This window comes from Triturus cristatus, chromosome 2_1 (genome assembly GCF_964204655.1).
Source record: "Triturus cristatus chromosome 2_1, aTriCri1.1, whole genome shotgun sequence".
NCBI lineage: Eukaryota > Metazoa > Chordata > Amphibia > Caudata > Salamandridae > Triturus > Triturus cristatus.
Window position 1 is genome coordinate 538,497,714 of NC_140581.1, and position 15,105 is coordinate 538,512,818.

Consider the following 15,105-nt stretch of genomic DNA (forward strand, 5'->3'; position numbering starts at 1 on the left):
TGGATGGGGGCCTACTTGGCATTTCTATGTATGCTGCAGTGTGCCAATCCAATCAGGGACATGTTCCATGGTCATTGTGGGTGTGCAGTGTGCTACGCAAACTTGTGCATGAGTGCCATTGTGCCCATCTCCCCCGCCCCCCTTGGCCCTGGTGGTTACTCACCCTGTTGCTGTTGGGTCAGGCCGTATCGTGCTGTGTCCAGTCCCCCCAATCCTGCCACTGTCTCCTCACTGCTGACTGTGGCCACCATTTGCTCCAGCTCATCAAGCTCCTCCTGTGTCGCTGGAGGCCCACCTCCAGCTGCGGTTGCTGCCTCCCTGTTGGTGGCGAGCTTATGTTTGGTCTGCCTTTTCAGATCATACCAGCGCCTCTTGACCTCCTCCAGTGACCTCCTCGACACTCCGACTGCATTGACGTTGGTGACAATGGCCTGCCATATTTCGGTTTGGGTTGGCAGTTCCGCAGTGGAGGTGCCGAACAGTTGTTGATGGTGTTGGGTCACCTCCGTGACGATGGTCCGGTCTTTCTGAGGACTGAACCCCGTCTTCCTCTTTCTCTTGTCCTTGCCCTTCCCTGGCAGGGTTCCTGGCTGGTCCTCCGTGGGGCTTGTGGTGTTGGGCTTGTCCTCTGCACTCGGTCCGGATGCATCCATGTTGCTACGCAGTTTGAATTGTTTTTTGGCTTTTTTTGTTGCTTTTATAGTGCATCTTCCCGCCAGACGCGTGGGATTTGCAGGCCTGTGGCTGGTCTTCGCTGATTTGTGTATCGCGATTGGCCTCATCGCATTTTTGCGGTGTGGCGTTGATTTTGACGCCTACATTTTGCGCGTTATCTTGTTTCTATTGCATGGTACTGCCGTGTTGCGAATTCCTCATTGAGAAGGGGTTATTTACCCGTGATGGGCTGTGATATTGAAAGTTACATTACGCTACTCATGCGGTAGTATCATGCGTTTTTGTGAATATACCCCAAAGTTGTTATTTCGAGCAGTCGACAAGTGAGTCTGTTGGTTGGAGTGGGTAAGATAAAGGAGCGATAGAGTAAGGAAGAGTCTAAAAAAGTATTACTTGGAAGATCATAGTAGTAAAATGAGGTTTGGGATGAGTCGAAGGAGGGATCGAGGAGGTAAGAATTTAGAAATGGTTATTAGGGAGATCACAGTAGTAAAATGAGGTTGGGATTAGTCAGAGATTGGATATAGAGGATATATGGAAAGAGGTATAGGATGAGTAGTGGATTGAAGGAGTTGAAAGTTTATTTATTTATGTGTTTATTTTTCTTCAGTAGGTGTAAAGTAATACATGTATAGATAAATAAATAATTACATAGAAATGTAACATTGTATATAGAAAATAATTAACAGATATAAAGTTGTATTATATAAAGTCCCATATTCACATGTATGGATTATCAGTTAGAAACTTCTACTTTCAAGTGTTTCTGTACGTAAAACGAAATATTTTATGTACCTTTGATTTTTTTTAATTTAATGTTACTTTAATGTGTTTTTTCATTTATAGTTTTTTATCTTTATTTGATGTTTTCTGAACTATTTCAATAGTGACACACTTATAGGTACAATTGTTATGATCGAATTTACACATTGTGATAGATAAAATAAAATAAAACCACGACCCATAAGAATTTAATCAAATAACTTACAGAACTTATCACATATTGTGATAGATAAAGTAAAATAAAGCAGAGACCCATAAGTATGCAATCAAATAACTTATTTGTAAATGATGCAGTCATCTAAATACATGATACATATAAAATTATATATATATATACTTATACAGAATTATTTGCATGTGTGTGAGTGTATATATGTGTGTACATATATATATAGACTCACTCTCAGTTTCTGATGCACCCTACCTAAGCAGTGACATCGGCTCAGAAGATAGCGATAGAACCACAATGAGTACAGAAGAAAGATACTCAGTTTGGGAGAGGAGGTGGATTTTTTTGTGATAGACCGGCGCAACACACTAAGACCTCGTAAACAAGGTCAATCAACAGAAAAAAACTGAATGCGAAAAGAAGAGAGCGGTGCAAAAAAACAAAAAACAAAATCAAAAAGAAACTACTTGTGCAAATAGAAAATCTGGATGATAAAACTAGTGTGAATCTATCAACAATTAGTACTAACACCAGCAGAGAAAAGATTACTCAGCCTGGGGTTGTCATACTGTCCACCCAATGAATTTGATTATGTGCAAACTAGGATAGATGTATTCAGTTACATCCGTAAACTAAAATTAAGAAAGTTTTTTACCATAAAAATTAGCCTAAACGAGAATCAACAAGGCAAAGAAAACAATTCAAGCAAAACAATAGGGCTGCAAGTTACAGATATTCCGCTACTACGAGGTACGCATGAAGTAAGAACAGGAGCGGAATTACATACGGATGACCTGACATTGCGAGTTTCTACACAGGAACAACTTCTAATTATGGACATTACACAGCAGGGGTCTGGGAGCATCCCCTTTAAACCAAAATCTACATTTATACCATCAATGCCAAACGACGCAATAGACATTTTTCACGAAACAGTGACGGAAGAAATACAAAAATTAAATCACCAAGTGAATAACAGAAAGCGCAAAAAGAACTATAGTGAATTGAAATATCGTGAGCTAATGAAGAAACTGAGAAAAAAATCATGAAGTGGTTATTAAAAAAGCGACAAAGGTGGCAATATTATTATTTGGCCTAAGATCCAGTACATCAAGGAAGCAGAAAGATAACTGAAGGATGAAACATGTTATGTTAAAACCAATTGGAAGGAGTACAACAAGGTTAAAGATTCCCTTGAAAAAAGCTACACCATTTCAGAAGAAAAGGGATGATCTCATTGGAGGAATATAAGTATTTGAGGGTGGAATACCCGGTTATTCCAATAATTTACTTTATTCCTAAAATACATAAAAACATCTCACCCATCCCTGGACGCCCAATAATATCAGCAATTAACAGCGTGGACGAATATCTATCCCAGTATATAGACTTTTTCTTACAGGAACTAGTCAAGGATCTGCCCACCTATGTGAGAGACACTGGGGATTTTTTAAACAAAATCAAAAATGTCAAATGGGAGAAAGATATGATCCTTATGACTCTAGACATTGAGTCCCTTTATACATGCATAGAACACGGTATCGGACACAGGCCATCAAGCATTTCCTAGACTCCAGACCGGTTGAGTGTTAAAAACACAATGCCATGCTAATAGAATGCATATGTTGGTGTCTTAACAACAATTTCTTTCTGTTTAGCACAGATGTGTACAGACAACTGCAAGGTGTTGCCATGGGATCCTGCTTCTCTCCCAGCTATGCCTGTTTGATGGTAGGCTGGTGGGAGGAGCGGGTTCTCAGGGGCACCCACGCAGAAACATACAATCAGCATGTCAAATATTGGTTCAGATATATTGACAATGTTTTTGTAGTATGGCAGGGAAATGAGGAGAGTGCAAAAATGTTCATCAATACCATAAATGACAACTTGGTTAATCTAAAATTCACATCAAATATAAACACAGAAAGGATTGAATTTTTAGATGTCGAGGTGAACATTAGAAATGAGCAGATTGTCACTACATTACACAAAAGAGAAACAGCGGGAAACTCCACACTCCATGCCTCAAGTAATCACCCAAAACATCTAGTGAGGAGTATTCCATTTGAAGAACTCCTCAGAATCAAAAGAATATTCAGTGAAGAACAAGACCTAGAGAGATGTACACAAGAGGCTATTAAGAGATTTAAACAAAGAGGCAATAGTGATTCAGTCCTCAAAGAAGCACAAGCCAAAGTTAAATTGAGGATTAGAGACAGGCTCCTAGAATCACCAGGTAACAATAATCAGGAGACAAGACAGGAAAACACTGCACCAAGGTTGATCCTAACATATAATCAGAAAGAGAGGAAAATAAAATCTTAAAACGCAATTGGCCCATAATCCTCACGGATGCGGTACTGGCACCATACCTGCAAGACAATCCCACTATAACATTCAGGAAAGGTATATCTATGAGGACACAGTTGGTTAAGAACAGCCCAGAGGCTCATCAAGGCAAAATGTGGTTACAGCCGAGACAAGGTTTTTTTAAATGTTTGAGCTGTAGAGCATGTAAATTTGGTGTAAACACTACAAGCTACGTGACTCCGTTCAATGCCAAACCCAAGATGATCAAAGGAAACTACAATTGCAAAACTGAGTTTGCTGTGTATGTCCTGACATGCACCTGTGGGCTGAGATATGTGGGCAGTACAAAGCTACAGGTGCATGTCAGGATCCTACTGCACATTCGAGCAATTGTTAACAACGATGTTACATACCCAGTCCCAATACTCAGTGAATACAACAATGGACACAGTAGAGAATCTAGCAGACCGGAATATAAGACTCATTGTGTGATTGCAAATAAGAGTATTTTGTTTGTGTTCATTACGGGTGTAGTTCACAATGCAATATAAAAACAGAAGGCGGACTGCGTTTCCGCATGTGATCAAGGGCATTCCATTGCCCGAAACGCGTCATACGGCTTATGAAGAAATAAACTGTTTCTGCCACGACGTTCGGGTCCGTGACTCTCTTTCCGAGGTACAAGGAAGCATGAGGGAGTCAATTTGTTTATATATATATATATATCACCTACTGGCCAGTAGGTAGTTATGGTTAGAACTTAGTTTCCATAGGAAAAGCGTTTTTTGATTTGCCAATATCTTTGGCGTCGTTTGACAAAACTTTGTGAAATTTAAAAAAAAAATATGGCTGGACTGCTAAGTTTGTGTGTTAAAAGTTTTGGGGTGATTAGTCAAGCGGTGGCAGAGAAAAAAGGGGGGTCCCAAAATTTGCTTTCTTCATGGTATTTTCCATAGGATCTTTGTTACAGGCTACAGCCCGACCTGCTGAACGGAATTACACCAAATTTTGCAAAAAGGTATGTCTTGGTTTAGGATGAGCCTTTTTTGTTAAAGGCTGTAAATCAGTTCAGTAGTTCCTGAGAAATTTATAAAAGAAAAATATTGATATCTGAGCACCGAGGAGGGTTCGCGAACCCTCCCGGGCACGAGCTTCACTCTGATTGGCTGCCAACACTCCAAACTAGGAAGTGTTGGCAGCCATCTTGTGACTCGGTAACAGAGTCACAAGAAAAGAGTGGAAAAAGATTAAAAGACAAGAAAAGTGGGCAGGGTAGAAACACCCTAAGTCCCTAGGCCTGTTCAGGGGGTCCCACAAGCAGCCTCAGGGCCCCCAATTATTTTTTTTAAATGGCAGAATTCACGTTGGGTTCATGAATCCTGCTGAGAAAAAAAAAAAAGCACGGGCTCCCGCACTTTGTTTTCAAAAAGCCCCCGGTGGGCAAGGTCCCGGGGCAATCAGGGATTCATTTGGGAGGGCCGCGAGGGCCTCCGCAGCCCAGGGACTGCCACCTACACGTAGTTTATTAATTTGAATGCGGGGGCACGTGGCCCCCCGCAGCCCTGGGGACCGCCACTTCCAAAGACTTTGTTGATAACGGCATGAGGCGGCCCCAAACCCCCATGCTGCCCCAGGGACTGCCACCTCCCCGGGACTGAAATTAAAAATAAAAGTGTATTGGGGGCTCCTGCCCCTCCCCACACTGCCCCGGGGACCACTACCTCCCTGGGGCATTGAATATTTAAATACAAGGGTCCGTTGCGGAGCTGTGAGGCTCCCGCCCTACCATAGCAAACTACATTGAAGCGAGAGCAGGAAAACCTGCACTCGCTTCAATGAGGCAAAACAGGATTGCTTTTGAGCAAGGGGAGCTGCATGTCGGCAGGTCCCCTTGCTCAAAAGCAATGCAGGCTCCTGCAGGAGGTGGGGAGCCAGCGGGACTGTGGGGGCATTGGGACTCCCCCCATGGTCTCCAACGGTGAGGCCAGGTGCCGGGGCATGGGGGTCCCGGGGCCTAAATTGGCCTTGGGAGGGGAGCCATGCGGGCCGCTTCCCGTATGTTTATTTTTTAATTTTGATAAAAAGGGGTTGGGCCCTTGGGGATGGGGTCCCCAGGACCCCAAATATTGTAAAAGATGGGGGGCCACACACCCCCGCTTCTAAAAAAATAAAAAAGTCTCATCTCGCATGCGGCCCCGCCCCCTTCCTGCAGCACTCTGCAAACACGCCCCCTGGTGTGTTCTAAGTTGGGGTATTAAGTCCCCTTCATTCCTGAGGGTCCCTGGGGGCCAACTAGCCCACCAGGTACCTCCAGGATGTGCCACAGAGCTGCGTTGCAGAGGGGTGGTCTGAGGCCACACCCCTTTTTACACCCCTCTGCAAACAAGCCTCTTGGCGCACTTGTGGGGGGTGATGAGGTCCTCTTGTGTCCTGAGGACCTCAGGACAAAAGTGAACTTCATACCCCGAGCAGCAGTGCGCCAGGAGCTGTGTTTGCAGAGTAGTGTAGAAATGGGGCATGGCTTCGGACCAACTGTCTGCAACGCAGCTTTGTGGCACATACTGGAGGTACCAGGTGGGTTAGTTGGCCCCCAGGGACCCTCAGGAATGAAGGGGACTTCAATACCCCAATTTAGAACGTGCCAGGAGGCGCATTTATAGAGTGGTGGGGAAAGGGGGCGTGGCCTTTGTCCACCTCTCAGCAATCCCACTGTGTGGGGCTTACTGGACGCAAGACAAAGGCTAGTTGGTCCCTACAGGACCCCCAGCAGTGAAGGGTACTTCAATCCCCATCCAAGCGTGCGCCAGGGAACGCATTTGCAGAGTGGTGGGCAAAGGGGGCGTGGCCTGCTATTAGTACTTAGCAAGCCTGCTGTGTCGGACTTACTGGAGGTAATAGGAGGGGTAGTTGGCCCCCAAGGTTGTTGTTGGGGGCCAACTACCCCTCTTGTTACCTGAGTAAGTCCCACACAGTGGGATTGCTAAGAAGGACATGCCCCCCTTTCTCCAACACTCTGCAAACGCGCCTCCTGGCAGACTACAGGATGGGGAGGAGTCCAATTTAATCCAGAGGGACTTTGGGGGCCTGAAGCCCTCTTGGTACCTCGTGTAAGTCCTATGCAGTGGAATTCCTGAGCACTGGTCAGGGGCCCAGCACCCTTTCTCCACCAGTCTGCAAATGTGACTACTACTTCTGACTTAGAGATAGTTTTAATCCCCCTGCCCTATTATGTACTAGGGCCTTACAGAGGAGGTCAAGCCAATCCCCGGGGTACCCCAATGCATAGTGTTCCCTAGTGTATGTAGGTGTTTTCACTGTATTCTAAGTGTCTTTTAGCATAGCACTGGTTCTAGGCCTGGTTAGTCAGAGTCAGTTACCACCAGTACCCGTAAGAAAAAAGTTGGGGCACAGGATGACTTTGCAACAAGGCCTCTTTCTGCTGCTCTGTCAGTTCTTTGTGCACATCTCTTGCTTCTTTCTGTTCCTTTCTTCGTCATTCTGGAGTTCTGTTGCCTCTTTCTGCATTTCTGTTGCTTCTTTCTGCACCTTTCTTCCTCTTTCTGCACATGTCCTACCTCTGTAGGCATAGTTAGAAATTAGCATTTAAAAATCCTTTGAAATTCACTGAAAATAACACAGGTTTCAGGGACGTTATAGTTAGAAATTAGCATTTAAAAATCTTTAAAGTTCACTGAAAAAACCATAAGTTTCAGGGACGTTATGGTTAGAAATTGGCATTTCAAAAACCTTTGAAATTCACTGAAAAAACAACAGGATTCAGGGACTTTATAGTTAGAAATTAGCATTTAAAAAACCTTAGAAATTCATGAAAAAAACACAGGTTTCAGGGACGTTATAGTTAGAAATGAGCATTTAAAAAACCTTTGAAATTCACTGAAAAAATCTGAGGTTTCAGAGACGTTATAGTTATTTGGACATTTCACTCGTACAAAACCAGTGAAATTCGGCTGTTATAGTTAGTTCAGCTAACTATAACTCGCGCCCCCGCAATGCACTGCTGATGACGTCACATATTACATCACTCATGACATGGTCAGTGACATTACTCATGACATCACTGATGATATCTCAAATGACATCACTGATGACATCATCACCATGATAATTTGATGCATCTTCTCATATACTAGTATAACCATTGATACACCCACTCTAACTTACAGACTGCCATTCTCAAAACCATAGACACTCAAACACCAATAACCACATACCCGCTCACTGTTTCTTAGGTCTACACACCCATCCACTCACTTACCCATACAGTCACGCATACTTTCGGTCACTCATCAGTACAGGACTATCATATGTACTCATACACCTATATAGACACTCCCACACTGCCACTCATCCATGGAGTTACTAACACACTTAGTCAGTCAAGCAAATAATTAATCACACTCCCATGTACTCACCTATACAGTTATACACATACCACCTCACTTACTCATACAGATACTAACACATACTTACGCTCTTATACAATCACTGACACAATCACACACTCATCCATACAGCCACTCTCACAATCACTCACTCTCACTTATAGTCATGTATATACTCCAACACTCACAGATACTGCCTTTCACATATGAAGTTACTCACACATGTATTACTCACCAACACACCCATAAACACACTCACCCACCCATACAGCCCATCACAGATGCACTCTTGAATCCATACACCCAGTGAATCACCCACTCACACATCTATGCACAGAGTCACACACCCCCCCACACAAACACTCAGGCACCCATACAGATACATAGACAACCAATCAATAACCCATATAGACACTCATGTAGCTATTCACCAACCCATGCAGCCGCTTACACACCAACAGACAGACTGATACAGACATTCACACAGTTTAGTCACTAACCCATGCATTCAGTAAGATAAGTTTACTTACGCCCTTATAGAGTCAGTCACGCACCTACTAAATCATCCATTCAGACACTCATACACCCACTCATTCTTCAATAAACCTTAGCCTATATATATTAAACATATTGAAACTTTACAGAAATACACAGTCACTGGATGATGTCATCAGTGATGCCATTTGAGATGTCATCAGTGATGTCACTGACCATGTCATGAGTGATGTAATATGTAACATCATCAGCAGTGCATTCCGGGGGCGCAAGTTATAGTTAGCTGAACTAACTATAATGGCCGAATTTCACTGGTTTTGTACAAGTGAAATGTCCAACTAACTATAGGGTTCCTGAATCCTCTGTTTTTTCAGTGAATATATATATATATATTCACTGAAAAAACCATAGGTTTCACACATGTTATAGTTAGCGGAAATTTTACTGATAAAAAACCAATGAAATTGCCCCGTTATAGTTAGTGCTGGCAACTATAACTCACGCGACCGCAATCCTCTGCTGATGCTAATACTGTATTTAGACACTTATTTGCCCATGTCTTCTTCCATACATTTTTAGCTATACATATATTACAAATATTTTTTTTTCATAAAGACACATATGTCATCAGCAGAAGATTGCGGTCGCGTGAGTTATAGTTGCCAGCACTAACTATAACGGGGCAATTTCATTGGTTTTTTATCAGTAAAATTTCCGCTAACTATAACATGTGTGAAACCTATGGTTTTTTCAGTGAATTTGCAAGGTTTTTTAAATGCTAATTCCTAACTATAACGTGTGTGAAACCTATGGTTTTTTCAGTGAATTTGTACGGTTTTTTAAATGCTAAGTGACTTTACGCCATTCGTGGCGTGCGCGCCCACTTAACGCAGTTCGTTCCGTGCGCGCACGGTGCGCTTCGCGCACCGTGCGCGCACAGTGAGCACGCGGTGCGCTTCGCGCACCGCGCACCCACTTTACGCAGTTAGTGCCGTGCCCACGTTACGCTAGATGGGCCATGTACGCACGATGCGCTTCGCGCACCGTGCGCACATGGAGGACATATTATGCGCTTCCTTGTGATAGGTAATCTGTTGAAATTTTTTGGGAAAATTTTCTGTGCTCTGATAAGCCATGCACAAATGGTGGCCTTCGGCCACCATTTGCACAAGGGGTGGAGAAAGTGTGGATAGTGTTTTTTTTATTTTTATTTTTTTACCGTACGCTTACGGTAAGCGTACGGTAAGCGTACCCCGCGAAATTGCCGAAAAACAAATAATAACGTTTTTGCTCTTGGGGGATGTTTGGGGACTCCCTCAACATGACTATGTGAGAGGGAGTTGTCAAAACATCCCCGTAACATGTTTTTGGCCATCATGTTTGATACATAACACTCAGTGCGGTAGACAAAATGGCGGACGCCGCTTCCTGGTTTCTGCCGATTCGAATGTTTACTAAGATCTAAGAGCCAATCAGAATCGCGCTCGCGCACGCCACCGTACGCTTACCGTAAGCGTACGGTAAGCGTACCGTAAGCGGGCTCAGATATATATATTGATTTAAAGGCTATTTTCTCAGAATCTACTGAACAGATTTACACCAAACCTACAAAAGGCACTTCCTTGACCTAGGGACTACCTCTCTGCCAAATTTCTAGTAATTCTGTTCAGCCGTTCGGGCTGTAGCTCGTTCTAAAGGTCCTATGGAAAAATGCATGGGAAAAACGCGTTTTGGGACCCCCCTTTTATCTCAGCCCCCGCTTGACGAATCCCCCCGAGACTTTCAGGGTAGGAGCGGAGCGTAGCGCCCCACCTATTTTGAGAAATTCGCGAGGATTCGTCGACCGGCGCCAAAGTTATTCAAAATAGAATGTTGAGGTTTTCCTATGGAAACGTGGTCCTAACTATAACTACCTACTGGCGACCGCCAGTAGGTAATATATATATATATATATATATATATATATGCGCGCTCACTCCTAGTTACTTTCAGTAACTCGGAAAAGCACTCAGCGGGACACTCCTGCAGTTATTCAATCCTTTATTGCATGGCAAGCATGGAAAACATGATGCGTTTCGGCTATGCCTTAGTCGAATGACATTCGACTAAGGCATAGCCGAAACGCGTCATGTTTTCCATGCTCGCCATGCAATAAAGGATTGAATAACTGCAGGAGTGTCCCGCTGAGTGCTTTTTCGAGTTCCTGAAAGTAACTAGGAGTGAGCGCGCATTTATGAACGCGAATGCACCTTCGCGTTTCAAAGCACCCGTCTATTGAGTGCGCTGGACTGGAGGTGCAGATGGAGCGATGGAGATATATATATATATATATATATATATATATATATATATTATCTACTGGCCAGTAGATAGTTATAGTTAGGACCTATTTTCCATAGGAAATCCGCAACATTCTATTGGTAATATCTTTGGCACCGATTGACGAATCTTCGCGAAATTTTCCAAACTTTTGGCCAGCTCCACTTCGCTCCTACCCTGAAAGTTTTGCGGTGATCCGTGAAGTGGGGGCAGAGAAAAAAGGGGGGTCCCAAAATGCGTTTTCCCCATGCAATTTCCCATAGGATCTGTTGTCGCAGCTACAGCCTGAACCGCTGAACGGAATGACACCAAATTTGGCAAAGAGGTAGTCCTCAGTTCGGACTCGTGCCTTTTGCATATTTTGTGTGAATCTGTTCAGTAGTTCCTGAGAAAATTGGGGTAAAAAAGTTAGTGATATCTATGGCCGCGGAGGATCCGCGGACCCTACCCGCACCGTAAGCGCACCCTCCCCGAACGGAGCGTGCACCCTCCGGATCACGCTCTGAATGCTAATTGGCTGTCAAGCATCTCTCTACATTCAAAACCAGGAACTGTTGGTGGCCATTTTCTGCCTCGGTAGAAGCGAGGCTGAAGATGGAAGGGGAATAAGTGTGTAAAAGATATAAAGGGGGCAGAGTGGAAATACTCTGACCCTCTAGATCTGCTTAGGGGGTCCTAGAAGGACCCCCTGTGGCCCCCCTTTTTTTAATAAAAAGGGGCGAAATGCGCGCACGGTGCGCGCATTCTATCGCGTTGGATGCACGGATTCTCTCGTGGTGGGTTTGCGGTTCCAAGGAAAAAAAAAATTAAATTGTTGGGAGATAAAGATTAAGCTTAAGTGTTTTGTTCTTGAGTGGCTCTAAAAAGAGCCGTTGTGTTCATTGAGAGTTTTTGGTACTTATAAGTAAGTACCTATACAGAGTCTAAAGTTGTTGAGGAAGACTCTGTTTCCTTCATCAGTAAAGTGTACTCCATCTCTCCTATACATCTCTTGCATATGAAAGTGCAGATTGTTATTGTAAATGGACCCCATTCTGTAGTCTCGGAGAGAAGCAGAAATAGATTTATACACATGTTTCCTAGCTTTCTCAATCTGTGGACAAAAATGATCGGACCAGTTCCATTTCTTCCTTTGGCATATGTTAGAATTCACAAAGGCAGTTTTAGCGAAAAGTGAAATCAGTTGTGCAAACTAAAGGTGTCCTTCATAAGCATTTCCAGACCTACCCCAGTCAAAGTGCCTAGGTCATTGCCACCACAGTGCACTATTATGAGGTCAGGGTGTTGGATTTGCATGAAGGATTTCACCAATGGCTTCAATTGGTGCCACTTTAACCCTCTCTGTCCAATCCATTTAATGTCTACATTTGGCAAACCTAGGTCTTTGTGAATGCCTTTGTTTTCTGCATACCTTTGGCTCCAGAAAATGTAGCTGTGTCCCACAATCCACACTGTAAGCATCTTGTAAGGAGGTCTGGATGCACTCAGATGGTCTCTGTAAATGAAATGGCAGTTTGGAAAGTAAGATGTTTCTAAAATGGTGGCTAAGATGCAATTTTGAAAAAAGACAAGAAATCATTGGTTGTTTGACAACCTTCTACACTGAAAGGTAGGGTGCATATTTCTGTTTTTTAAACGCATGATTCTTATTGGTTAACAAAAAGTGTGTGAAAGGAACATTATATATGATAAGCTGATATGTTGAGAAGTCAAGCACACTTGCTGTTTTGATTAGCAACATTGTGTTTGCTGAACTTGTGACCTGTGTGCTCAGTACAGTGTTCCATGAACTGTTTCTATGGTAACGGGCAGAAGGCAGATTGGGGGAAGGGTTGAAGTTTATGTCATTTGGAAAGGGTTGAAATATTTAACCAATAGAAATGTGTGTTTGCTTTTGAGTTTATGTGGGAAGGAATGTGATTTGATGTTTACATGTATATGTGTGGAAAATGAGAGGGAAACTTTGCCATTCTTTGGTTCTGCTGAGAGGTGCACAGTGCAGAGATTCTGTATAAGAAAATCTGCTGTGTGACTGATATCTCTGTGTGTGACTGATATACTTCTTAATCTACAAAACATCTTGAAAGGTGAGTTATTTAATTGTGAGGGGATGTATGTAGACTATTTTTATTTTAATCAGACTAATGTCTGCTAAAGTGTAGGGAGTATTTTATTTTCTCTACAATCTTATTGACAGTGTGTGTGCATGTGGAAACCATTTTGTGATAAGGATTTGTGTTTGTTCATGTGTTTGTAGACAGATAACTATGCAGTTCTTATATTTTGGTAGATTTAGAAACCACTTATTGTTTATGAATTTGTGAAATGAGTTATGTTTCTGCAGTAACATTTAGTACTCCTTGTAGATGAAGAAATGTGTTTTGGTATAGTGCAAGGGATAGTGTTGTTTGTCTAGATTCACACAGAGAGCCTGTGTGCATTTGGGAACCACTGTGGAGAAGCGTTTGGTAACATCGTGCATTTGCTGACAGATAACTGTTTTGAAACCTGTCATGTTGTCAAGTTTTAGTAGCATTAGAAGACCGTTATGGCTTATGCTTTCATTAAATGAGTTAGGTATGTATGTAGACTATTTTTATTTTAATCAGACTAATGTCTGCTAAAGTGTAGGGAGTATTTTATTTTCTCTACAATCTTATTGACAGTGTGTGTGCATGTGGAAACCATTTTGTGATAAGGATTTGTGTTTTTTCATGTGTTTGTAGACAGATAACTATGCAGTTCTTATATTTTGGTAGATTTAGAAACCACTTATTGTTTATGAATTTGTGAAATGAATTATGTTTCTGCAGTAACATTTAGTACTCCTTGTAGATGAAGAAATGTGTTTTGGTATAGTGCAAGGGATAGTGTTGTTTGTCTAGATTCACACAGAGAGCCTGTGTGCATTTGGGAACCACTGTGGAGAAGCGTTTGGTAACATCGTGCATTTGCTGACAGATAACTGTTTTGAAACCTGTCATGTTGTCAAGTTTTAGTAGCATTAGAAGACCGTTATGGCTTATGCTTTCATTAAATGAGTTAGGTATTGACAGTAAAGTGTAGTCGTGAAATATGTAGATTGTGTGCAGTTTCCTTACCACTTCCAGTGTAGTGAATGAGTTTTTGTAAACTCCTAGGGATACTGGTGCTTGTCTAGAATCACACTGTGATTCTTTGTGCATTTGGGAACCACTGTGAGAGAAGCGTTTGGTAACATTGTGTATTTGCCGACAGAAAACTGTTTTAAAACTTGTCATGTTGTCAAGTCTTAGTAGCATTAGAAGTCAGTCTTTGCTTATGTGTTGATTAAATGAGTCAGGCATTGACACTAACGTGCAGTCGTGAAATATGTAGATTGTGTGCAGTTCCCTTACATCTTCCACTGTAGTGAATGAGTTTTGGTAAACTACTAGGGATAGTGGTGCTTGTCTAGAATCACACTGTGAGTCTCTGTGCATTTGGGAACCACTGTCAGAGAAGCGTTTGGTAACATCGTGCATTTGCTGACAGAAAACTGTTTTAAAACATGTCATGTTGTCAAGTTTTAGTACCATTAGAATCGAGTGTTTGCTTCTGTGTTGATTAAATTAGTCAGGTGTTGACATTAAAGTGTAGTCGTGAAATATGCAGATTGTGTGCAGTTCCCTTACCTCTTCCATTGTAGTGAATGAGTTTTGGTAAACTCCTAGGGATAGTGGTGCTTGTCTAGAATCACACTGTGAGTTTATGTGCATTTGGGAACCACTGTGAAAGAAGCGTTTAGTAACACCGTGTATTTGCTGACAGAATACTGTTTTAAAACTTGTCATGTTGTCAAGTTTAGTAGCATTAGAAGCCAGTCTTTGCTTATGTGTTGATTAAATGAGTCAGGCATTGACACTAAAGTGCAGTCGTGAAATATGTAGATTGTGTGCAGTTCCCTTATCACTTCCAGTGTAGTGAATGAGT

The 15,105-nt window shown here is 42.5% G+C and overlaps 1 long non-coding RNA gene across 1 annotated transcript in view; it reads right to left on the bottom strand.

Moving 5' to 3' along the window:
• LOC146865604 (uncharacterized) overlaps positions 1-15,105 on the bottom strand; it is a 40,091-nt gene that overhangs the window by 12,294 nt on the left and 12,692 nt on the right. Inside the window, exon 2 of the long non-coding RNA XR_014976657.1 lies at positions 12,566-12,649. This is a non-coding gene — a long non-coding RNA (uncharacterized LOC146865604). The remainder of the gene's footprint in view (positions 1-12,565; positions 12,650-15,105) is intronic.